This window comes from Cyanistes caeruleus, chromosome Z, assembly GCF_971803275.1.
Source record: "Cyanistes caeruleus chromosome Z, bCyaCae1.hap1.1, whole genome shotgun sequence".
Taxonomy (NCBI): domain Eukaryota; kingdom Metazoa; phylum Chordata; class Aves; order Passeriformes; family Paridae; genus Cyanistes; species Cyanistes caeruleus.
In genome coordinates this window covers 8,465,273-8,491,572 of record NC_141732.1, presented here as the reverse complement: position 1 = coordinate 8,491,572, position 26,300 = coordinate 8,465,273, and the positions used below count along the sequence as shown (strand labels likewise).

General features: G+C 39.2%; 1 protein-coding gene across 11 annotated transcripts in view; it reads left to right on the top strand.

Moving 5' to 3' along the window:
* APC (APC regulator of Wnt signaling pathway) overlaps window positions 1–26,300 on the top strand; it is a 103,541-nt gene that overhangs the window by 3,929 nt on the left and 73,312 nt on the right. For 2 of the 11 annotated variants that reach the window (XM_086868086.1, XM_086868084.1), the window contains exon 1: window positions 23,467–23,535. The exons of 2 other annotated variants lie outside the window; for them this stretch is intronic. The gene's annotated coding sequence lies outside the window, so the exon portion shown is untranslated. Of the gene's footprint in view, window positions 1–17,806; window positions 17,886–18,910; window positions 19,003–19,127; window positions 19,189–19,289; window positions 19,400–23,445; window positions 23,605–26,300 lie in introns of those variants that run through there. 7 more of the 11 variants (XM_086868081.1, XM_023943519.2, XM_086868080.1 and 4 more) reach the window with 7 other exon arrangements.

Genomic DNA, 26,300 nt, shown 5'->3' with positions numbered 1-26,300 from the left:
AAGTTACACGCTATAAGAAACACACTTCAACCTTACTTTCCTTGTAAGACTCTACAAATTACCAACACATCTCTTCTACTCTCCATTTTGCACAACCCCCACTAACACCTTCAAGTATCTCTGTAACTCTGCTAATCACTATAACTACTATAATCTAAATCACTACTTTTCAAAACAAATTTTTTTGCTTTTCTTCTTGATGCAGCTGTATTGGGAGTGTTCTGTTTCTCTTTTCTACTTTGATAATTAAATTAGGTTCTCTACGAGAGCAGAATCAGCTTCATAGATTTTGAAACTTGAATTTCTCAGTAATGGGGTGTGGGCGGAGTCTGGGACAGAAACTGCTCTGATGTCTGGGTAGGGATTTTGTGGGACATTTGGTGTACCTTATACTGCTGGAGTTTTCTGCTGCAGCAGCTTCTCTCCCGGTGGGGCCGAATTAATTTTTCTGGTTGGCAGCCGTGGACACAGCATCGAGAGGGGTGGCTCAGGCTGGGGCTTTCCTGGGCAGATGCTCTGGGTGGAAAAAAAAACTGCCACGGGCTGGGGATGGGTGGCACAGCCACAGGCTACGAGAGTTTTCAGCTTCTCCCTCCTCTTTCCCTTGCTTGTCAAAGTCTGGCTAATGTAAGCTTTTCAAAACACAATTACTGCTCTTTCTTTCTTCTTTTTCTGAACTCAATTTATGGGTTCTCTCTCTCTACTCATCTCTGGCTTCTGTTTTTCTGCTCTTACTTACTTTTTAGACGTATCACTCACTTTTTACAGTACAGAGACCTCTCCTCTTTTTCAACAGTACAATTTTAATTTACTCTTAGTAAGTTTTATTAAGGGAATATAATAAAATACTTTTTTTAAAAGTTTTTCTTATAGCTTCTACAGAGGACGCTACATGACAAATATTTAGGTTTGCATAGGGACAACACTATCCTACAAGGAAGGAGTTGCAGAATTGGCTTCATAACTAAAATCTGCCAATTCTGGCTTTTTTTCAACAAAACATCTAAAAGCTCAGAGGTGTGGTCCCTCAAACAAGAGCCTTTCAGCTCTGTAAAAAACTCTATGTAGACAAATGAATTAAATCTTTGAATTCATTTACTACAATTCTTTCAGAGAAAGTTGTGTTTTAAACTTCTGAGCTTACAGAAGAAACTACGAGTTTCACAACTATTTTGAACAAAAAAAAATTTCTTCAATAATTTTCTCCTTCAGGGATAAAAATTAAGGAGAATTGAGAGGCCTTGCTTTTACTAGGACACACGTCTCGATCCAAACTCACTTTAAAAGTTAACAAAGGTTCTAGTTTGGTGGGTCTCTGGTACAATGAGAGTTTTTGACATCCTTTAACAGTCTTAACTACTTTCTGGGTTGGGCCTCTCCTGCTGGGGAGGAATGCCTCTGCGGTTTTTTTCTGCTGGAAAAATTCTGCTATCACCTTTGCTTTTCTTTTTTGTTCTCACTCTATTTACCACAGACTTTATACTAGAGCTAGTTCTTTTTTGTTACATTGTTTAAACAGCTCTCCTCTGCTCCAGCTCTCCCGGTGGGCACAGCCTGCAGCACTGCAGGCAGCCAGGGCTCTTGCAGCTTCACGGGGCTCGCTGTTACTGCCAACCCCTGTTCGTGCTCTCGGTCTTGAATTTCCACACCTGGTCTTTGCTTTAACTATATCTCTCTACACTTTTCACATGAATTTTCTGAGCTTTTATCAATCGTTTTTGTAATCTTCTCTCTTGATAGTTTTCTAACTTTTTGCATGTTGTATGTTCTCTTACGATTTTGTTACAAATCGTGTTTTTAACAATGTTTCTCCTATTGGAGAATTAGAGTTTACTTTTTATTTCTTTCTGGCTTGGTTTATAAAGATATAAAGGGTACTGTGTTTCTTTTACTTTTGATTCTAAGTTAATGTTACCAGCTTACTGGTCCAGCAGGGGACCAACCCGTGGGATTTCTTGTGGTAACGAGATCTCCCCTGTAACCTTTTACTGGGTTTTTTCTGGTAGACCTTCTTATAAAGTCTCTTGAACTGTACCGACTTTTTCGACTTGACTATGTTATAAATGCAATGGCAAAATATGGTTAATATAAACAGCAATTTATTATAACACAATTTAAATCACAAACGGGAGAAAAAACCCACAATAAAATGGATCAGCGCAGTGCTGGGTGGACCGGGGTCTATACCCATAGGTACAGATTTACCCAAATCCACACGGAGGGTTGACTGTCTAGGGTTTTTATAGGGATTTTTTGTCCTGGGGCTAAACTCCGAGCAGTCACTGTTCCACAAAGAGTCTAGATGGTTAGTTGAATGGATTTCCTGGAACCTTCAAACTGAATCAATAGACAACTGGGCAGAGTCTTTTCGTATGTGAAAAGTTCTGATTGCTTCCTGATTGTATCTTTGGTTGGACTCTCAGGGAGAAGTGTCCAGGTCCGGTGTGGAGCAGATGGGTATCTCAGCTGGGCTCCTCTCATAGTTTAGTTAGATTGCTTTTTCGGTCGTGGTTTATAGGGTGGGGTATCCAGATTCGGTGTGGAGCCATTGGGCATCTCAGCTGGGCTCCTCTCATTGTCTAGCCTGATGGCCCGTGTTCTGTTCTTTCTCTCAGGCTGATAAGCATCGCCTAGGGTCGTTATCGCCTGAATAGGTAGTTACTGCTGGGTTTGGGGAGGAATCTTTAGGCCACACTATATTTTTATGTGGTCTACATTGTTATAAATACAGTTATATACTTATTTCTTCTTTCACGAATTTTTTCCAAAGTTACATTTATCACAACTAGGAGGTTTACCAGTTCCTGAACTCACTGGAACGTCTCCTTCCCTCCTAGTCGCCTGCGATTGACCTCTGAAACCCTGCCTGGTTTCAGTCTTGAAGTGAATGGGGTATTTTCTATTTTTCTTCCTGAAAAATTCTTCCTGAATTTTTGGGTTTCAACATGATTTGGGTTTCCATTCCCAAAACACACCCCCCCCCTCCCCAAACCACTCTGGATTTTGGGTTAACAGGAGCCGGGAATTCCCATGTGTGTTCCTGGAACTTCTTCCTTTGGGTGAGCTGAGTCCCTTTCCCAAAACCCTCCCCCCAAAACCACTCTGCCTGGTTTTGGATTAAGAGGAGTTGGGAGTGACCCTTATGCATCTCCCCAGAACCTTTTCCTTTGGATTGCGTCTCCCCAGAACTTCTCCCTTTGGGCAAGCCAAGTCCTTTTCCCAAAACTCTCCCCCTCAAAAACTGCTCTGTCTGGTCTTTGGGTTTAACAGGAGTTGGAAATTACTCTTATGCATCTCTCTGGAACCTTTTCCTTTGGGATTGCAAGGTGAGCTGTGTTTCCTTCCCCAAAACCCTTCCTGAAAACTTTACCTGGTTGTTCGGGTTTTGACTGGATTTAGGAATTCCCCACACACTTCCCCCATGGCTGATCGTTTCCCTCACAGGAGGATGGAACTGTGGCCTGGGGTCCACTCTCACTTTATGACAAAATCACGTCTCATTCACGCTCAATCGCCCTGCTCGACCACACGGTACTTACTGTGCCTTCTTCCCACGTGGGTTCTTCGTGCACTCAGATTTTTATGAGCAAATTTTGCTGCGATTTGGAAGATGTCCTTTTTGGTCTTCTGGAGTTCGTGGAGAGCTCCTGAGCTAGCTCTTGACCTCTTTGGATTGTGGTTGTTTGCCTAAATTTAGTTCGTTTCTGATTGGTTCACCAGATCTCCCAATTCCGTCAGGCCACTGAATTCAGCGGGGGCACCCCCTGGTCTGAGGAATAGGGGTTCTGGGATCCCAGTTCAGATCATGTCGGGGTCACCAATTGTTATAAATGAAATTCAGCCAAATTTTTCAATAGCAATTTTATTGAAAAATTTGCAAAATCAAATTTTGGAAGCAACCACAATCACTGTCAGCCTGAGATCAGCGCTGGGTGAACTCTGAATCAGCCTCTGTCGCACTGATTTCCCCAAGTTCACAAACTGTCTTTCAGAGAGCTGAGTTTTATAGAGTTTTTTCAACTTGAGGCTATGTAGCTGCAGTTTCTTTCTTTTTCTTGTGTTGCTACATATTGGTATTTCTGCTGCTGGACTGCTGATGAGTTTTCTGAGAAGGAGATGAAGTTTGAGTGGTTTTTTGGGAAGCAAGCTTTGAGATGTAGAATTGTGGTGAGGTTTTTTTAGTCTGAGTATTTTTTTTTTGGGAAACCGACATTAAGATGCATGGTTCTGGAGAACTGGATCAAGTTGATATCAGGCATTAATCACCGGGTCATTAGAGCGCTTATCTTGCCCTGGTGGACTCACCTCTTCAGATGGGATGTTATCTTATCTTAATTGTTGGGTCATTCTCTTGCAAATTCCTGGTTTTCCAGCAGCTGCTCTTGCAATCTCAAGTTGCTTGTGTTTTTTACATGAAACATGCCTTTATACTTGATCTTATATGTATAAAATAAAACGTGAATTATACTAACATATATTACATTTCTTAATTCTTTTTTTACCAGTATTGGCAAAGCAAAACCCTTATTACTTTATAGCCATACCTTTAACACCCTTCAGATTAACCTAACAAATTTTAAAAGTACCTCACACTGTTGGGATTTTGGTTCTAATCAACTTGAATTATGACTACAAATACAACTTCAGTTAAAATAGTGTTATACATTATTGTGATGGTTATTTCAACAGCAAATCACAGTGTGCTGTCACGGAACTTGTATTGTTGTGTGATGACTGTTCAGTTTCAGTGAAAACGTAGCATTGAGTTGCATCAGTTGTAGCTGTCTTATAAAGGTGGAACTGGGCAGTGAGCATTTGTTCAATATTGTAGCTCAATTTAGCAGGGGTAGTGAAGGATAGGGGAGAGGTATGTGATTGGAAGAGAGATTAAAAACATAAATACTTGTTTGGATTTGGTATCTTCATGGGCTACTGTTACTGCCTCTGATATTGCTTGATGATTGTGGTCACAAAGTATATGCTAATTTGAAGTGATTGCCGAAGATTAACTGGGTTCATGAGTATGTTCATTTGTGTGTTAAAGCAGTTGTTCTTTATTAAATATTAGTAATCTCTAGCGGAAATAAGAAATTTTAGAAACATCAATTATTTTTCAGATCAGAGAGAATTCATTTTGTCATTACTTCCACATGGATTTTCAGAAGATAAGAAATAATATTCAGTAGACAAGATTATTGTCTGAATAAGTAAATACATTTAAAATAAAAATAATTTAGTCTATGTGAAATAGTATAAATGTGCCTCCCTTACTGCAGTGATTTTTTTGAAACTACAAACTGTATTCTTACCCTTTAATAGAATTCTGGTGACACAGTCACAGTACTTAAGACTTAGCTTTTCACACATAGGTTAAATTCTTGGAGCGAAAGTTGCCTATTTTTCTGGAAATCAGATATAAATAAAAAGCTCTGATTTATGCTGTTAATGGTATAATTGTTGGCTGCTTTAAATAGGTTCTGAAATGTGCTGAGTTTCACAAAGCTGTGTTTGGCTGTTAGTAGATGAGCCTTTTTTTGTAGTAACTGGCATGTGGAGGGAACTGGAAGAAAACTAGGACTTCTCATTATTGTGTGCAAGAGTGCAAAGAAATCATGAAAGCATAAATTGTGAGTTGGCTTTCCCTTTATTAATGGAAAAAAGTTCTCAGGATCACGTGAGTTTTTTCTCTTCTCTGAAACTCCTGCAATGGCAAGTCCACATTGCTGCTGTTCTATTTAAAGAACCTTGGCCAGGAATCTCTTTAGAACTAAGCAATATTTTTTTTAATAGAATAGTGTTAAAAATTCCAATTTAACATGTTTTTTTCAGAAATTTAGGTGTATTACTCAAATATGCCTGCTTTATCTCTTTGTTCTCTCACTTTAAGTGAAGTAAGTCATAAACCTCAATGTAGTACATGGTTGTGCTTTACAATTTATTTACATACTGTAAGCTGAAATTCAGGTGATAAATGAGAAGCATTTCCCTCAAGCCCCTGCTGGCTTGTGTTACAGAGTTTGTGGGCTAAGGACTCTGTGTAGGTAGTGAGGTGACTTCTGATTCATATCTGTCAACCTGACCACAGTGCCAGGGCAGGCCATGGAGTAGATTGTGCTGAGGCACATTCAGGATGACCAGGGGGATAAGACTCGGCCTGCCTGGGATCATGGCATGGATTTATGAGAGGCAGGTCTGGCTTCACCAATCTGGTCTTCTATGACAATGTGACCTGCTTGGTGGATGAGGGAAAGGCTGTGGCTGTTTCCTGCCTGGACTCTAATAAAGCCTTTGGCACTGTCCCCCATGGCATTCTCCTGGAGAAACTGGCTGCTTATGGTGTGGACAGGTGCTGTGTCACTGGGTGAAAAACTGTCTGAACGTCTGGACCTGGAAGTGATGTGGATGGGGTTGTGTCCAGCTGATATCTGGGCACCAGTGGGATGCCCCAGGGTCCAGTGTTGCAACCAGTCCTGTTTAATGGAGTATTCCTTCAATCAGTATGCAGACAACACAAAAGTATGTGCAAGACAAAAGTTGGGCAGGAATGTTGATCTGCCATAGAGCTGGGAAGATCTGCAGAGGGATCAGAGGGGGCTGGATCCAGTGGATGAGGCCAAGGGATTGGAAGTTTAAAAAGAGGAAGTGCACAGTCCTGCCTTGGGTCACTGTTGCATTCTGTTGCAACAGCAGGGTCTTGTCCAGGAAAGTTACAGCGACTGGTGACTGACATGGAAATCAACAAGACACTTTGTTAAACTCAGGAACCCATTTATTGGGATGTCACCAACACAGGAACCAACTCAGCTTGATCCAGAGATAGAGAACCTGAACTGAGGCAGGGTCGTGGGTTTTGGTCACAGCAAAGGAGAAGCCCCAGGGGCACAAACCAATAGGGGTACAGTAGGAGGGCTTAATGCAGAATACTACAGATTGCAACACAAGAAAGGCAGAACACCTCGGGCTGACACCCCATGGGGGATTTTGGGGATGGAGCAATTTTCCCTGGGCTTACAGGGCACATCCCCCAAGGCAGAGAGGTGTAATCCTCTTCCCAGGATTTAAAGCTGTGCCTCTCACTTTAACAGTGCTTATCTAAAATCAAATCCTTGCTTCTTTGGGTGGGGGTTCTCCACAGGTCACAACAACCCCTTCAGCTCTACAGGCTGGAGGAAAAATGGCTGGAAATCTGCCCTGTGGGCAGCCCAGGGGGAGCTGATCAACAGCAGCTGAACGTGAGCCAGGTTGGGCCCAGGTGGCCAAGAAGGCCTGGGGCATGCTGGCCATGTGTGAGCAATAGTGGGGCGGCAGGAGCAGGGCAGTGAGCGTCCCCCTGTGCTGGGCAGCGCCACGGCCGCAGCTGGATTGCTGTGTCCAGTCCTGGGCCCCTGTGATCAGAAAGTCATTGAGGGGCTGGAGCGTGTCCAGAGAAGGGAATACAAATGGGGAGGGCTGGAGCATGAGTCAAATGAGGAGCAGTTGAGGGAGCTGGCATTTTGTAGCCTGGAGAAAAAAGAGGAACTGTATTTCTCCCCACTGACTGAGAGGAGGTTGTGGTGAGGTAGAGATCTCTTTCTGTCTGGTAACAAATTACACCAGGGGAGGCTTAGGTTTGATATCAAGGAAAATATCTTCACCAAAAGGGTTGTCCAGCAGGCTATCAGGGGAAGTGATGGACTATATGGACTATAACAAAGTGATAAAAAAAATTAAAAAGTGATAACAAAATGATAAAAACAATATAATTTCTCAGTCCCTAGAGGTAGTACTTAAAAGACATGCAATTGTTGCACTTAGGGACATGGTTTAATGATGTCTTGGCAGTGTCATTGGTGTTGATGACCTTCAGGGTCTTTTTCAACCTAAATGATTCTTTGAGCCTAAAAAAATGACAAATTAATGCCTGGGCAAGCATGCCAGGATAGAACTTTCAGATGTCATTGTTTATGCTGAAGTGCTCCTTATTTTGGTTTGTCTTCTAATGTGTGAATTGTTTGGTTTTGGAGTTTGTGATTTTAATGTGTATAATTTTGTAGCTGTTTTTGGGAGTATGGAAAGGTAAGAGTGTGAATAACGATGTAATACATACTGGTTGTAGAAATAAGAAATGAGGTTCAAACATGGAGGTGAAAATAAAAAGTACTGTAACATTAAATGTATCCCTATAACTTTAGTGGATATTACCCATCAGTGTCTTGTATGACATTTTTTGTACAAAAGTTGTGTGAATATCTTTGGTCACAGACTTCATGCTTTCAGTTATATACAGCTTGGTCACAAACCTCATGTTCAGATATATACAGAATGGATCTGTATTCCATGTTGCTGCTTGTGTTTTGCTTGGAGAAACAGAATAAACTTCAGAGTGACAGGAACTAACTGCTAGTACATCAGAATTAATATAAGGAATTTGTCCAATCTACTCATTATATGTCATGTGGCTTTGTGTTGGAAAAATTTCATGGAATTCCAGTGTGTTACTAGAAACAAAGAAACATGGCATGTAGCATGCAGAGATCTTTGTTGTGATGAGTGTTTCTTGCTTTTGGGTTTTATTGTTAATAGTTTTTTTATAAGTAGTTTTGTAATAAATCTGTGTCCTTCTCAGTTGAGAGAGTTGTAGACTCTTCCATTCTCTACCCTTCATTAGACAAGTCATTATGAAGATGGTTTTCCTGATTGCTATAGATAGTTGTTTCTCAGTGTGCCTAGAAAGCTCTTGCTTGGATCTGATCTCTGTTCTCAGAAATTATTCGTTTGCCAAGTAGTGGAGTTTGATGAAAATAATACTGCTTTTCATGCCACTCCTTGATTTCTCTTAATTGCGCCATACAACTACAAAAAAGTGCTGTGGAGAAAGGTAAAATTGAGGTGAGTTTATAGCTAGTCCTCCGTTTCAGTGTTTATGTTTGCAGGGAGGAGAAGGGGAAGATGTAGTTATTGCTGGCAGCACAGACCTGAAGATCAAACTTACAGAGTCGGTTAAAAAGCAGTAGTATATGCTACTACAAGAGACTGTCTGTCAAAATGTCTTTTTTCACAGGTATGCAGGCCCTTTGTTATGCAGGAGGATATTTTTTTTTCACAGATAGTGTGTACTGTTTTTTAATGTACAAGGTATTTATATTCTGAATATGCACTTTGGAAAGTCCTGCTGCATAGTTAGCATTAATCAACTGCTCTTTGGCTATGTTTGGGAGCATAGGTAGGATGGAATGGGAAGAAAATCTACCATGTTGATACCTATTTGGGACATTGGAATTTAGTAGCTTGGAGAGTACACTGATTTAGTTTGTAATTTTTTTTAGAAGTGTCATCTGTTTCAGACTTGTCATTGAAATAAACTTTCCAACCAGTATGTTAGGTTAGGAGATCCACATTACTCATTTTGCTGAGTGAATGGGGATAGCTCCGCCCAACATCCACATTCACTGTCAGAACTTTTCACTACACATTGTAGCAAACAAAGAAATTAGTGTTAATTGTCTTTAAATTGGATCATTATCTTTATTAATTAGTATTCTGTCTTCTATTGGTTATTGATTTCTTGCTTATGTCATTCTAATGATCCAAATTTTCACTCTTTTTATTATCTTTATACCAGATAGAGAGGATTTCAATACTATTGCTGAATTTTCTTTGTTACTTTCTTATTTCAGGGTTCTTCAAAATGTTGTTGTGGTCCATAAATTCTGCATTCTTTGTGTCCAGTTTCAGCAACCGATTTCTCTCCCAGGCTTCTCCTAGGTCAAAGATCACTGAAGCTTATCCAGGTTGATTTGAATTAGTTTAGAAAAATTTCAGTAATTTTCCCAACCTCTGTTCCCACAACAGCAGGCTTTGACAAACCTTGGTAAATGCTGGCTACAGTGACAGATGACAGAGCAGAAGTTTACACTATGTATGATTAATTAAAACAATAAATTAGAAAAGTTAGTTAAAACAATTGATTAGAACCGTTAGTGGGAAAGTTATGAACTAAGCACTATATGGTACAAAACTAAGCATTAGTCATGGGTAGGGATCAAACACTATTGTGTGAAGGTTATGAGTATTTTCCAACATTTTCTCCCACTGCTACATAGACGTTTTAAAAAAATATAACTTTGTTTGGAAACAGGCATAGTATCAGGACTGTCATGTCATTCACTAGCTATAGGAAAAGTATTTTTTGAGGCTGTGGTATAGGAATCTGTTCCTGTTCTACAGGAAGCAGTCATGCTGCTTGTTATCCTCATAGATGGTCAAGGTTTCTTCTCCTAGTGTGATGTAGCAACAGTTTTTATTTCATTCTAATGCAAACATTGAAACAGTCAGTTATCACTGATAATTGAAACATTTAAAATGCTTCTTTATTATAAAAAATGTGGAATAAAAATTGCCTAATTTCTCTGGCATAGTTTAGTATTGCAATGCATTCCTTGCCTGCTTAAACCATCCATAAAGAGGTTGTTGGGTAGTGCAACATTTTTTGACTGCAGCAGTGTTGATTGTCATTTCAGTCATCAGCAGTTACCTCCACTGGTTTTGTAAGTCTAACATCCTTTGGAACAGGCTAAGCTTCATCAAACTGTGAAACAAGACATTTATTTTGGAAATAGTGAAGTAGTTTGATCAAACAAGCTCTTTGTTTTATTAAGTTGTATTTTGTGTGTACAGTGTCTGAATAAAAATACTGAGTTCCTCAGCTGTTCCTCTTGGACACAAGTCATAGTACTGCTGTCTTTGTAGTTCTAAATTCAGATACAAGTCTTGCAAAGAACTTCCGCTTTGTGTCAAGTTGCTAACGTCTTAGTGTCATACTGCTACTGTCCATCTTGGTTAGTGCTGCTCAGATTTCATGGTTTTTTCCATGTTTAGCTGTTTCCAAAACACCATTCTAATATTTTATGTGTTTCAAAAATACACATTTGAAAGTATTTTTTGTGTGCTGCAAAGTCTTTTTGTAATCATATTGATCTGATGGCTGGCCATGTTGGTCTTTACTATTCAGAAAGTGTAAGCTTGTTCTTAGGACCAGAAATTTGGCATGCCTTAATTTCTTAGCTTTTTCATGCAATTAAATAGTGAGTTCTAGTGCCCAATGCTTTGAAACGTCTTTTAAAGGTCCATGTGGGTGACTCATCTTGTCTATTTTGTAAAAAATACTTCTCCTGTAGCTGACGTAGTTCCTGGTTTGGAATTTTGGTATTCTGTAGGAACTTGCTTATTTCAGTGAAAATGCTGGCCATCTTACCATTTTGGTGTTCAGTAAAAGCTTCAAGTACATAAGTAGGCACTTCATTTTCATGACAAAGGGAAATCAGCTTTTATTCTGAAAGAAAAGTTTGTGCTCTCAGGCCTGTACCAGTGTCCCTAAAGCTTTCCCAAAGGAAAGAGGGTCTCTTATCCTCATGTTTAGAGGTTCTTTGAGTGAAAAAAATCCCATTTATGATGTGCAAAGCGTAGGTTGTAAAGGGCTAAATAGCTTTGCTTCTACTATAGTAGAAGGTATACCAGACCAAAGTCGTCTTGAACTCCTGAATGTTTTTTTGTTTGTTTGTTTTTGTGTTTTGTTTTTTTGGTTTGTTTTTTTTTTTTGTGAGTTTTAAGTTTTTTTGGTTGCGTCTTTTAGAGTTCAGCTGTGTTGTGGAGGGAGAGATACGGGTATTTGAGTTAGACATTCTTCCAAAAAAATGTTGTATATGCCTTGAATAATTGGATTTCTGGAGTTAAATGCCTGCCTTGTCTCACTGAGATTGTTTGCAGCATTTGTATTTTCTGCTCAGAAAGATCAACATTTAAGATCTCTACTCCTTCTAATCTGTTTCCTGCAGAATTTGCAATCCAAGGACTCAAGTCTCCTTGATTACTTTGTATTAGTCATGAAAGACTTGTATGTCAAATGAAGTTTGGGTAAAATTGTTGGCTATCAGAAGATGCTGTACAACAAAAATAATTGCTGTATAGCACCTGCTATACACCAGGATCTAGACCAATCAAAAAAAAAAGCTGATTATGTTACAATTTACTTACTTCTGGCATCAAAAGTGTATCTGTCAGGAGTTTTGGTGTAAAAGCTTCAGTGCCAATAACCCTGATGGTACAATTGACACCTGTCATTGCTGAGAAGATGGTGTCAGCAGGCAATGCTGAAATACAGGAGATTCCAAGGTTAGCAAATCCAATATATGATCATATATTCTTCCACACAGTTGCTTTTTAACATAAAGCTAAACTGGTTTTTAAAAATAAGACAGTATACTAAAAAAATTGTTTACAGTATTTGTTAATACAGAATTAAAGACAACTGAATGCTTCCCAGTTTCTTTATATATGTTTCTTTAATCATTCTTGGTACTAGTCTTCCTTCCCCTCTGTATTTCATCAGAATTACTGTATTAGAATTTTGTTCCATGGTATTCAAATTGTTCAACTAAAAGCATTTTGTTGTAGTGGAGTCTAATTTAAGCCCTTTGTAGTGGAGCAGTGATGCTGTTTCCTCAAAAGTAAGGAAAAAACCTTACAGAATGCATGCAAATTATTTCTAGCATTTGCTTTAGCATTTTTCTACATCTTGTTTTGCTATGTCAATGCTACTGTGATTTTTTTTGTTCCTAATATAGCTTATTTGTTTATATGTATTGTTATATGTGTTAATGATTTTTTAGAAATCCAATGTACTGAACATCTTTTGGGGGAGAAATGACAACATAGAATAATGATCTCAATTCACATTTATAAGTGTCTAAATATGTTCAAAATGAGCTGTAGAAAGTTTTAAGAGCAGAGCATAGTTTGGAATCAATTAAACAGTCTTAATTAAGTCAGTCTTTTTTTCCTTTCTTTTCACTTGAGTGTCGCTGACAGGGTAGCAAGAAGCACAAAGTATGCCTGAGTACGAGTTCATATACATATATGGTTATTGTATTTTTGTCCTAGAACATCTTTGTTAATTTAACATGTATACACTGTAGATCTATATCCTTGCATTCAGTTAGATTCATTCCACTGTTGTGTTAATGCATGCCAGTACAATCAAGTAGCCAGAATATTATGAGGCTTTTTTTAAATTAATATAAGACTAATGGGATGTTTGAATTGGCATGGAATTAGGTCTCTGACAAAAGCTTTAGATGCCAGTCCAAGTGATGGCTTGCTAATTAAATGTCTAAATGTCATTAAGACCTTGAGAACTAGACTTGATTCATAAAGCTTTTTCCAAAAAAATGTTTCAAGTGCTGGAAGCTGAAAAGAATTAATTGAATGGAGAAAGAGAACTTGTCTTCCTCTAAAACCAGTGGATTTGTGTATTGCTTTGTTTCCATGAAAGAGTAGTTGTCCATAGATGACTGTCTTTATGTTGTTCCAAATCACTCCTGCAATTTTACTTGTGAGCAGGTTGTCTAGGTCTTTTTTTTTTTTTTTTTTTCCATAAGTGAAATAGTGCCCATAATGATGTAAAGGTACTGAAGAGTCCGTGTGACAGTCTGGTATGTGTGCAGCAAGGAAGACCTGAAACTAGTTGTAGTGACAAAGCCTGGTTGTAATTCACTGCTTTCTAATTTAGAAGTCTCAGGTGGTTTAGAATATTTTAACTTGTTTGAAAAATACTGGAAGATGTGTCTACCTTCAAGGTACCAGCGCTGCTATGGCTATGCTGCTCTGAATATGGGTGACTTTGGAAAGTACTTGTCTGTTACTTCCTTAGCCAGTGTCTATTATTTAAAAACTTTGTGACCAGTGACATAGGAGTGATGGAGTTCTTTAGAATGCCAGGTAATTGTGTGTGGGTAGTTTGCCACCTGGTTCACTGTTCAAAGAACTATTTTATTCAATCTGTCTTCCCTTCAAGTTTATGGTATCATTTCTGAACATGAATGGATAGTGCTTTTCATTATTTTGCTTCTGTTCTGAATTTTCCAAGTTCTAAATATAATTATATTCCTTCTGTTCTCTAGAAGCCCCATAAGTTTCAGAACTGCTTTATGTTGTGGAAACCTCAAAATCCTTAAAAAGACAATTTTTGTGATAAAGCAATTCTGTTGCTCATAGCCTGCAGTGCAGAGCACTACCAGGCACTTGGACTGGGTAATAAGGCTGTCATGAGCCTCACTACCAGCACTTGCCAGCATTTCAGGAAAGGAAGAGCAAAAACCAGTAAATACAAGAGCATCAGGAAAAGTGTCAGCTAGGTGTAGACTAGAATGCCCCTGCTATTGTAGCTCACTCACTGAAGTCATGCTGTGACTCCAGCTTTTCCTGGAAGTGCTTGGATGTAGTGGAGTGGCAGTGTGCTGTCATAGATGCTGTCCTTTCTATGTGGTGGGCACACATCTGGGCACACAGGGGCAGTTCTGGTCGAGTCACTCATCCTGATAACTTTAGTCACACATGTGTGTGATAGCATAATGAATGTGTGCCACAGTGTGAATGTAATTCCCAAGTGTCTGGTCACAAGATGGGGCAAAAAAAAAATCAAGTAAAGCAGAAAAATAAAGAAGTGAGACTGGAGAACAGCTCATTCATAGTCTTGAATAAGTAAATTTCAATTATTGCCTATTGTGCTTCTGGAGAAGGACTGTGGTTTTCTGTTTGAGTGACAGAAGGGATTTTGTCAATGGCATGGAATCTCTCCTATTGTTTCTTCCTTGTTAGAACAAGTATTACCTACTGTGCAGATTTTTGCCTTTCTCTTGCCACCTGGGGTAATTAGCGTACAAAATTAACTCCTTCAATGTGGTGGGAAATACTTAAAATTCTTGAGCTCTCAGCTTACCTTAATTTTCAGGCATTAAGTTTCCCTGCAAGACCTTTCCCTTCAATTCCTATTTGGAATTTTTCTTTGTGTAGAAAGAATGCATTATGTTTGTTTGGCAGTTTTCTTGGGATTTCTCAGTTTACTTGGGTTTGCGAGGCAAACTTTAAACTTGAATAGTTTGAGTTTTAATATTAGAACATTACAAAATACTTTTAGGAAGGGATTCAGTACTTGATTAGAAATATATACATTTATAAAAGAGTAATGGATCAATGAAATGCAAGTTCATGCTGAAGAGGACCGTTTGTGTCAAATATGACTAAGGGCTGGTGTTCTAGCTGACTTGCACTGGAGATTTTTGAAAATATGGTCTTTTCATTTAGGATTGAAGTATTTGGGTTATGTATTGGAAGAAAAAGTAGTCTTCTAGTACACTTAGTGATGGCGAGCTTTTATAATATTGTTGTGATTAATTAAAATTTTCCCTTCCCATGTCTATAGGGATTGGAATCTAAGATGCAAAGTACACCAGTATCTTAGTTTTTTTAATTGTTACATCTTAACTGTAACTCTGTTTCTACAGTGTTGCAACATGATATTCTTTAATAATGCAATTCTAACATGAGTTCTAAGATTCAGTGCATGCAATTTAAGTATTTGGTTGAGTAGCTTGTGATGTTGGTTTAAGCTGTGAAGAAAAGCTGTCACTGAAATACATATTCTATCTGGATCTATCTAGATCCTGCCTAGGAATTCCTAGAAGGAATTCCTGCCTTCTCAGTTTTTGACAGTTTTTGATTTAAATGTGTTTTTTTCGTTCTTTTACTCCACTGATGCTTTGTTTGTTCTGGGCATTGATATCAGTCCTTTTCTTCAACTGCTTTTTCCCAGTACTGTACTGAAGTAACTTGGATAGTGGTAAATTTTCACTAGTTGCTGTCTCAGATGCTGACTTCATTACTTCGAAGGTACATGGTGATTTCCAGGATTATGAACAGCCCAATGTAAGAGCAGTTTTGTGTGACACCTGAAAATGTGGATCATAGAGCCCTGTTGCTACCTGTGTAGAGCTTGGTACTAGAAGCAGCTTGTCTAGAAATACAATGCATATTTCAAATTTGTATTCCTTTTCTACTCCACAGGTAGATAAATTTTTAAAATGTATTCATGCTGCTTGAATACCAGGCAGAGCAGCTTATGCTTGAATTTTTATCCGCTGTAAGCTGGACTTTCATTATTAGGAGAATATATCATAAGATATTATAGATTTCTCAGACTTTTTTTATAAAAACACCTCTCCAATGAAAGGAAAAACATTTTTTCCACCTCATTAGTGTTACTGAAATTAAGATTTAAAGATGTAATTCATTGAAAACCCCAACAGGAAAATGTTCTTCCTAGCACCCACACCAGCAACACATATTTTAAATTGAGGCTGTGTATTTTTAACTTTCAATAAAGTGGCTAAACTGTGTGCCAAATGAGGAGGGGGAAAAAATTAGTATGCCACCATCGCCTAGAGGCTTGTGCAACAGCAATTCCCAAAGGAAGAGAGACCCAAATCATCTCATGACACATTTTTATGGTGAATAAATAAGCTGAATAGAGTCAGAATGCTTCCAAAACAAAAGCTAACCCAAAAATATGACATGAATAATTATTTGCAATGATTAATATGGCAGTGAGCATAAAAACTTCATGTTGGCCAGGTGTCTTAGAGGGCTGTGCTACCTAAGAGCACAAGTCTATTCTTGTCCTGGTTTACGCTGAGATAGAGTTAATTTTCTTCCTTCTGCATGAGTGCTGTGTCCCACAGCAGCTCATCTCTGCGTGCACAGAAATCAATTAATGGTGAAGTTCTGTATTGGTCCCAAGAAATGAGATAGGGGATTTTCTTTCTTAACATTACCAAGCAATCAGCTCAATCTTGATGGTGTGAGACTTAATTATAATTGTTCCAAGACGTTATGAGCATATGCATACTGCAAGGAATTAAATTCTTGCAGCATTAACTGAAGTGTAAACTTTTGTGTATTTCAGTTCTGGAGTGGATCCCAGCACTCTTCAGTGTGACCCTTACATTAGTGGCTGTAGAACAGTAAAAGCTGATATTTTTTGAAATACCTTGTCTCAACTTGCGGGCTCAATCCCTACTGAACTTTCGTGATTTGATTAACCACAGCAATGTTGGGAAATTAATTTCCAGTCTGTCTGGTCTGTGCTGATGGATCTCTTTAAACTTGTGACACTTAAAAATATTTTCAGTATACAGTGATAAAAAACAGCCTACCTTTTTCTTAACCAGCTGAGCTGTACTCCTTAAACCATACAGCATAAATCTTCCTTGACAAGCCATTTTTATTTGTGGTCTTTCTTCAAACTCCCTAGTAATTACTTTTATCTACTGAAATGTGGAATTTTTTTATATTTTTGAGCATAATATATGTGTCCTCAGATTCCTTGCCAACACTTTATCTTGCAAATGATAGTTTTTCTAGATTGATTTGATATAGTTGTCCTCTTGTAGCTAAAAGCCTCTAAGGCTTGAGCCTTAAATGTTCAAAAGATTATAATTATGGTGAGAAAACTCACAGCAATGACTTAGCAAGATCTTAGTGTTTCTAGACCTTATCACAGCCTTTCTTAATGCAATGGGTTTTAAGAAACTTGTCTCTAGCTGGAAATTTTTTAATCTTAGCAGACTTAGAGAATGGTCACGGTTAACATATGTTTTTTGGTAAAGGTCGTTGCTTACAGGATTCCACAAATATTAACTTCCCCTCTTTTTCAATACCATTGGCAAAAAACATGTTGATGACCTTTAGCTAAATAGATGACCTTCAGCTAACTGATTTATTACTACTAAAATGTCAGAATGCTTACAAGAAATAATCTCTTTCATTAAGAACATCTGGTTCAAACCAAACAAAGAGAGGGCTGAAAAGAAGATTGTGAAGGAAAAGGTAAATATTCCATTGATAGAGCTTCAATTTGTCAGAGTGGTGAAGAATTCTGGGATGCTCCTGGACACTATAAAACTTACATAACCATGTAGCATCTATCTTTTAGCAGGGACCTCTGTCAGCCACAGTGTAACAAGAAACTGACTCTGACCATCCACTTGCACGTGCAGTCATCCATGTGTCATGTGAGTACTGTGCCTTCTTATGGTTAATGCTGAATATGAGGAAGCACCAAATAGGGCTTTATTTTGTAACCCAGGCCACTGCAAGTGTTCCAAGTGTGCACTCAGTGCAAATCTGCCATCAGACAGATCCAGAGTCTGACACCTCCCAAGAAAAATGGGAAAATACACTTTTTTTACCTTTCTTTAATATTTTTCTAGTGTATGGCCCTAGTGGAGAAAAGAGAAAAAGTATGTATTGATGAAAAAAGTCCTCTAGGAATAACCTTCCATTTGAAAAAAAATCACCAGAGAATCTCTGAGGTATGCTGTGGTATGCAGGGGCTATTACACTGAAGATGTTCAGCCTTCAAAACTATTAACAGACTACTGAAACAGAATTACAGATGGGCTAAAAGGTGCAGCAAAGTTTTTAAATTTGCTGGAATCCAAAGCAGTTGGTGTGGGTGGGTTGGCACATACCAACACAGTCTAGTCAGTGGGGTAAGCTGCTCTTGAAAGTCAGCTCATTATCTATCTGATCACTGTGAACTCACTTTCTGCACATTACAGACAAACTGACAAGATTCCTAGCTCACATCTCTACAGTCAGCTTCCAAATTTCTTCAAAGCTTGAGCCATTTAGTAGATTGAGTAAGTATTATCCATGAAACAAGAAGTGAAAGTTACAATATGCAGATACAGTGAACTACCTAACAAGCCTGAAAGAGCTACAGCAGAGGAAATGGAAGTGATATAATGTGAGGATAGTGTGACGCTCCTAATCAGTAGATGAGGAAATCATAGATATTGTGACACCAAGTTGTCAGGTGGTGCTTATTATATAGCTGAGATAGAAGAGTGGATGGAGAAATACACTGGATTAACAGTTGTCAAAAAAAACTCTCTTAATTACGGCTTTACTGGTTTTAGAAAAAGTGACTAATATTGCAGACTGGGCCATGGCTCCACATTAGAGCTAACAGATGAGGGGAAGGAAGCAGTATTTCTCCTTGAATTTTTTTTTTTTTTTTTTTTCTAATTTCAAGCAAGAAAGCTTCATGCAGATGGAAAAACTTAGTGAGAGGGAAGAAAGTATGAGTGGGAGATGCCCCAGAGAGCAGACTACTTCTTAACAAAAGTAAGGAATTGGCAAACAGTAGAGAGCATTAAAATGTAAAGGATTTAAAGAGCAAGTGTTGTATTTCTGTGCTCTTAGTTATGAAATAACTAAACAGCATGCATTTTTCTGCTTTTCCCATTTAGCTTATGATGCATGTCTGTGGTGTCATTGCTTGTGGAAAAATCTTCTGAAGTTCAGGAACTGGTAGCACAACTTCCGGGGGGGGTGGGAGGGAGTGGAATTTACTACAGTAGTATAGTAGACAATCGGTTCTTAGTACAGAAAATTCCTGTCTTTTTTTGTAGGACTAGTGCATGTGTTCTGGATGATACATTGGGAAAAATTACAGAGTTCTTTTCTTCATTCTTTCTTCATCTGCATGAGAAAGGCAGTCCTTTAGGTCCTTGATCCTCAGGTAACCTTTTTCTGATGACCTTTCTGGTGCCCGTAGTTGGAAGTTCCTATAGCTAGGGAAATAATATGCAATATATCTGAGAGAATTTTGATGGAGAAAGTAGGGCTACAGCTCTTAATGGCCGAAACAGTGATACTGATGCCAGTGGGAGCAAGTTATGAGTTTTCTCAAGTGTGTATATACCAGCTTTCATTGGTCCTGGTCTCCTGGTAAGGATGGGCCTCAGAGGAAACCTGTCTTTGTGTGGTAGTGAGAGACGTGAATGTACCTTCACAGTACTAAAGAAAGTAACAAACAAAGAGAGTATACAGCTTCACTGATTTTTTTTTATTTATTTTTTTTTCCCCTATGTAAAGTTGAAAGGCACGAGACAACCTTCAATTACAGCAGCTGCCAAAATTCATCATCAGGTCCTGTGTTGTGATGGAACTTCTTTCTATGTAAAACATATGAAACTTCATCAGTTTATTTTGTTAGTGAAATCTGTAAACTACTGCCTTCCTAAAAAGTGCTGTCTAATACAAGTCAATGCCTACGTCTTGCACTAGAAAGTTCTGAAGGCAAGATCTCAGCAGCACTGTTGTTTCACATTTGCAAGAAATGCCAAAATAGTTCCTGGCACAAGAGAAAGAATTGCTCTCATTACCCAGCCACTCCCTGCCCAGGGTTTCTGAGATAGGTAGTTCTGTGCATCTTCAATGACTAATAATAAAATATCAATCACTTTAAATATATTAAACAGCAAAAAGCTTCTAGGGAGAAGAGCATTATTGCAGAGATGAGGTTGCAAAAGTGGAGAGAATTGTCCCATTTATGAGCCAGCGATGAAGAACCAGAAAACCTCTTGCATTTTCTGTTGTAATAGTTATATAGTTAGATTTTATGAGGCAAATAGATACTTTGGGGAATGTACCTTATATTTCTAAAAATTAAGACCTTAAACCTCTACTCAGAGATTCTAATTAGCACTACTAAATTGTGGGTTGTAACAGTTAATGACAACTTTATTTGGCCTCAAAATGTATTTTTATAAATGCAATGGGAAATACTTACCGCATAGATTGCATCAAAAATTTCATAAAAACTATTGACATTTCCTTTTCTAGACCCAAATTCCCATCTGATTCTTTGAGAATACTGGGCTGTGTAGGCTTCAGGGATCTTGTCCCTGAAGTAGTAATAGAAGTAATTTGAAACTGAACAGGTATCTTTAGATACTAAAATTTTCTGTTCTTTGGATTTGATAGCTTCATGCAGAGATTTGAGCCTTCTAATAGATTTAAAAGGGTGGGTTTATGTAATACCTTGCAGGTATTGCTAAGTCTGCCTTGGTAATGGTTTCTTTCAAAGAGCGAAAAAGTCATCTTGTTCCATCTGCCAGATAGAAAATAACTAGCCAAAAATAAACATAGTCTAAAGAGTTTTTCCTGCATAATTCTGTTCTTTTTTCCTGAGAGCCTGACTTTTTTTTTTTTTAATCAAACAGTGTTTTATTGGTATGAGTTTTACTAGGAAAATCCAGTACCGCACATAGAAAGCAGTTTTGAGGGAATATATTCACCTGTGTAGCAGTGGGTTGACACCACTAGAAGATGCAATATGGGAACAGTCAAAACATGCTGTTTATTAAGCTGAATTTCACTTAATACTGGATTTTGCTGCAGAGGCAAGTGCATGTGACACAGACCATAAGCTGCCATTTTTATGAAATCATAACAGAATGGACATTGCTATGAGGGAGGAAGGAAAGGCTCTTTCCCTCCCTCTCAGCTGTCATATTGGCAGAAAGCATTAAAGAATTTGTGCTTCCGCTTGTTCTGCAAATAAATTTGGGACTTCAGGCTACAGAGCAGTGAATTTGCTCTGATTGCGGCTCCCAGACTTAAAAAGGATTAACCAGTACGAGGAGTAGCAAAAATCTTTTCATATAGTGGGAGCTGCAGTTAGTTTTTCAGAGCTGCAAATATGCACTATGGTGTGTGTAAATGAATACATTATGTAGCCTTCCATCTTTAATACACCTAGATTGGGTTCTATAAAATTAACTGTACTTCACAATGCTTAGTTTTTCACTTTTACGTGTGGAATTTAGCTTTAAAGTACATAACATTTCAGTTTCTTTGGTTCTCTGGTGTAATTTTTGCACATGTAGTCATTCCAGGCTGTGTGGCACTTCCCACTTCTGAACACTTGCCACTCTTTGGGTTTAAAAATATTACTGGAGCAACTTGATTTGGTATTAAGCTACAACTCCTATTGCAACAACTTGCCAACTGATAACACAGGTGTCGAGTGGTGTCTGTATTTATTTGAATGTACACTAATGAATGTGAATTGAATGTATAGAATTTTAGGATGGAGAGAGCTTCACACTAAAAACTGGGAGCATTTTGGTTTGCTTTTCTGAGGGATGAGCAGTGTGTGTATCACTAAGATATCAAGTAAGATGTCTTTAGGTCTAATGCGTAGCTAGGTTCTAAACTCTGAACCTTTTAACAGTAATGTGATGTTACAATTGAGGGAGGATGAACTTGGTTGCTGTGAAGTGGATCATAAACCATCATAAACCATACGATTACTGTAATTAATAGAAGCTTTATAGCAGAAAATCATAAAGCCTGGAACACCCTTGACTAATGGCCCAGTTAACTTTGGCTTAAAGTATTTTACTGTTAGAGCTGAAGTGACAGTACCTCTGCAGTTAGCCTGAGCAGTGAAGTTAGAGACAATTTGTGCAGAACTATCCTGAAGGTAGAAGATGATGGGTCAATCATCCGCTTAATCATGAAGATTTGATAAAAAGTTATCTTATAAGGAGCATCCTTTCTGCATGTGGATTGTTGCCTTCTCTGACTGGAAAAAGGAAGTATGAGGAAACAGCTGAAATTAAATTAGTAGTGTTTAAGTAATGTGTGGTGCAATTGCTCACACGCATGCACAGGCCTGCAGTGCCTTTCATTTCATCTCATCCCAACTACGAGGTCCTACATGTCTGCTTGTCTCATGCAAATCCAAAAGATTATTATAGGCAGAATGAAGGATTATAAAAAGGCATATCAGGATGAATGTTTTAATGAGTTATCTATCCTTATGTTCCCTTGTATAAGCATATAACTCCATAATTTATGTAACATACCACAGGGAAGGGCACTGTTCTGCTCTAGGTGAGGAACCATTGCACCTTTTCAGATGTCTTCTATCATGTCTTATTTTGTTGAGATGGGTTGCACTGCCCATAGATCTATTCTTGAGTCATTCTAGGGGAATAAAGAGGTTTAATTTTGTGCTGTTTCTGCAAAGCTGGCTTTTATATCCAAGTTTTTTAAAAGATTCCTATAGCACCTGTTATATAGATAATTATTGGGTTTTTTAAAGCAAAAAACAAACACAAACAGCTGAAATATGGCTTAATTTTTGCTGTCTCTTAAATTTCAGTAGTGTGCTTCTGTGAGGTTTTAAGTCATCCTCACGAACACGTTGTTACATCCTTACCCTTGGAGAGAGAATTTCTGGAAGGAGATTATAAAATAGTTTCATAAATTGATTTCTTTCATAAATTCATTTGTCTTTTAGATTTTTTCCAACTGGTACTTATTGTTCTGATTTAACATAGCTTAAATGTACCATATATTTGGGTTGTTATTAAGCTACCAAGTAGCAGTAACATTTTCATATCTGAAAAGCACATGAAAATAGTGTTTTACTGAACTGCAGAGAAATCTGAGATGCCCTTGAAGGACACGCTTCCTGCTGCCTTTTTAAAACGCAGAGTCTCAGTTTATTTCTAGGTGAGCTGTAGCAGCTTTAGCGCTACTACAAGCAGGACCCCGTTTCCTTTTTTACATGAAAAACGTCAGATGTTGTTCTGGGCAGGCGGGCGAAGGGCGGCAGCGGCTGCCGGTGCGGTGCGGTGCAGCCGGGCGGGTTTGCGCAGCGCGGCTTCGCTGTGCGGGGCCGCGCCCGGGGCTGCGCGTGGAGCTCCGCCCGGGGCGGGGCGGGGGCGGCCGCGCGCGCCATTGGCTGCGCTGCACGTGACCCGCGCGGCCGCGCCGTGCGCGCGGCCCTGGCACAGCCGGTGGCGCGGGCGGGGCCGGGCGCTGGCGCGGGGATGGAGGCGCGGCGGCCGCGGCCATGGGGTGAGTGCGGCGGCGGCGGCGGCTTCCCGCGCGGGCGAGGCTCGCCGCGCCCGGGACGGGCAGTGGGGAGTAAGCGTTTTCGTGGGTTAAAGGGGAAAAAAAAAAAAAACCCCAAAAAAAACCTCTCCGCCCCTCCGAAAACCATAAAGAAAAAACCTGGGGTGCGAGGAAGGGCTGTCGCGCGGCGGGAAGGGGAGCCCCGCAGCCTCGGGGACGGGAGGGCGGGCACGGCGGGGAGCCGCCACGGGAGGGACCGAGCGCAGCCCGCCGCGCCGGCCGGAGGCACAAAGCCCGGCGGAGCCCCTGCGCGGGCTCCGGGGCCGGGAGGAGTGGGAGGAGGAGGGGGAGCGGTGGCGGGCAGGGGTCTCGGGGCGGGCAGAGCCGCGGAGGTGCCCCTGGCGGGGCGGCGAGGCGCTGCCCGCGGGTGGCACCGGCCTGGCTTTGTTAGGGACAGGCGGCGGCGGCGCCTCCGCTGCCGCAGCGCGGGGGACGCGCGGGTGGGTGGCCGGTGGGAGCGCTCGGGGGGCACCGCTGCGCCCTCGGCGCGCCCTGGGATCCGCTGACTTCTCACAGATTTATTTAACATCACAAAGAGGTGCTTGGGTCCGCGACTTAACCTGAATGCTGTGGGAAATCTTAATAAATTATGTATGAAGCAGTGGGTCCTTTCTTCCCCTTTGTCAGATACGCAGCTTTTATGCTAGTAATTAGGTCATTGCTAGCAGAGCGCTCCTTGCTTTTGCAAAAATGTGTGGAGATTTTTGGAGGACACATATGCTGCCAGATCATTTCATCCTGTTCGGGTCTCACGTCAAAATACAAAATTCTTCCTGTTGACTCGCATGGAGGACCTTGTATGTGGGCTGAAAGGGGCATTTTTCGTTTGATAGGATTTTCTTCAGAAGACCAGTAGGGCCCAGTTTTGACTTGATTTGGAGAGTCATACCCTGAAAAATGCCTTTTAAAGGCGTAGCAAGAAACATAGCTTCTTAGTGTGCATAGAAGTATTTTCAGTAAATTTCAGTGCATACGTGAATTGCACGATATAGATCTGTTTCCATTTTTAAGTACTTCCACCCTCTGCTGTTTCTTCTGTTGAAAATGCTTTTTAATGTTTTGGGGGTTTTTCCCTACTGTCTTTTTACTATTTGGTTCTTTTTTTGTGTTATCTAATGCAGGTAATAGATTTATGAGTATTTTGTTAAGATTGTAGTTCTTTGAAAGTACACATAAGCATGTATACTGAGAGCCATTTCCTGGATCCAGACTCTGTATTTTTCAGGAGACATGAAGTAACTGTTAAAATGCTTTTCTCCTTCTCACTGTTAAATGCAGTGATGTGCAAAAAAGAGTAAGAAAAGTTTCAGTTTAAATACTTGCTTTATACATCCCCTCGAAACAATTTCTATATATATACCATTTTTTTTAGAATCATTAATCTCCTGTCTTAATCAGTAAGAGAGGCTTTGGACAGTGTTACATTTTAAAACATCACCTGAGAACTTACTACTTGGAATAACTGGTTTCAAAAGGTAAATTTGTGATACTAAGTATTTCTGCTGTGGCATTTTGAGTCTTTGTTACAATTGCTTAACTGTTAAAGGAAACAGAAGATGCACGCCTTTTTTTTTTTTCCTAAAATACGGTGACAAAAGCGCAGTAGTGATTATGATTATTATGGTGATGCTTCTTCCTGTACCTTTTTAACTCTTAAATAGTATAATTCAGTGTAACCACTGTAGTAGTTCTGTAAGTTATTCTTAAAATGTTAATTTGAATAAAAGATCCCTTTTAAATATAATACTTTAAATTATTTACGGGTGCAAGCTCTCCTAAACATCATCCCTGGAAAACAAAATACTTGGTTATGATAAATGTTCTTGATGCATCTTGACACAGTATGCAGTTGTTATATCAGCATGGAATAATACAGCACAAGTTGGAAATGCATGTGGCTACAACTGGTTCCCTTGATCTCTAAATTCTTATACTGGATTTCAATATGCATCTTAATTTGGTTGGTAAAATGTTTATGTTGATGACATATGATAAATTATTTTATTATCAGTGTCGTGAAATCCTGTTTAAAATAGGCCATACTACTAATGATGTGCTGTGATGGTAAGTTATTGTCAACAAAGACCTAGTTTCCGTTAATGATTTTCCGAAATTCATGCAGCACCTGTGTGATCAGGTGCTGATACATTTCCTGCAAGACAAATGGTCTTCTGGTCCTTAAAAGTGCTGAAGATGGCCCTGATAGGTCGCCCAAGATGGAGAAATATTTATTGTAAATTATTTTTATAATAGATTTTTTTTTCTAGTATGTATAATGTTTTTAATTACAATTGATTTATTTCACATTAATTGTTTTGAGTTTGTATTTTCAGGTAAAATAGGAAAAGAAATACTTGTCTCAGACTTTTTAATAGCTTGAACTTTCTAGAATTGAATCCTTAAAGATTACGAGAAATATAAAAGTAAACAGGAGCAGGTCATGTGCAGTGAGGGCATACCCAATTAGTCATGAATAACAAAGATGATCACCTTGAAGGATGAGTTTTCAGGCTTGTGAATCATTCCTGATCCAACGTAAGTTATGATTCAAATGATGAGTAGAGTGGTTTGTGTTCAATATAGTATTTAAATGCAAATCACATTTCAGATTTTCAGTCATATTCGGAACATAGCATGACTAACCAGCAAAGGAACTTTCCAGCCCAGAATTATAAAGGAAGAAGTAGGAATTTTCTTGGCAGTGTAAA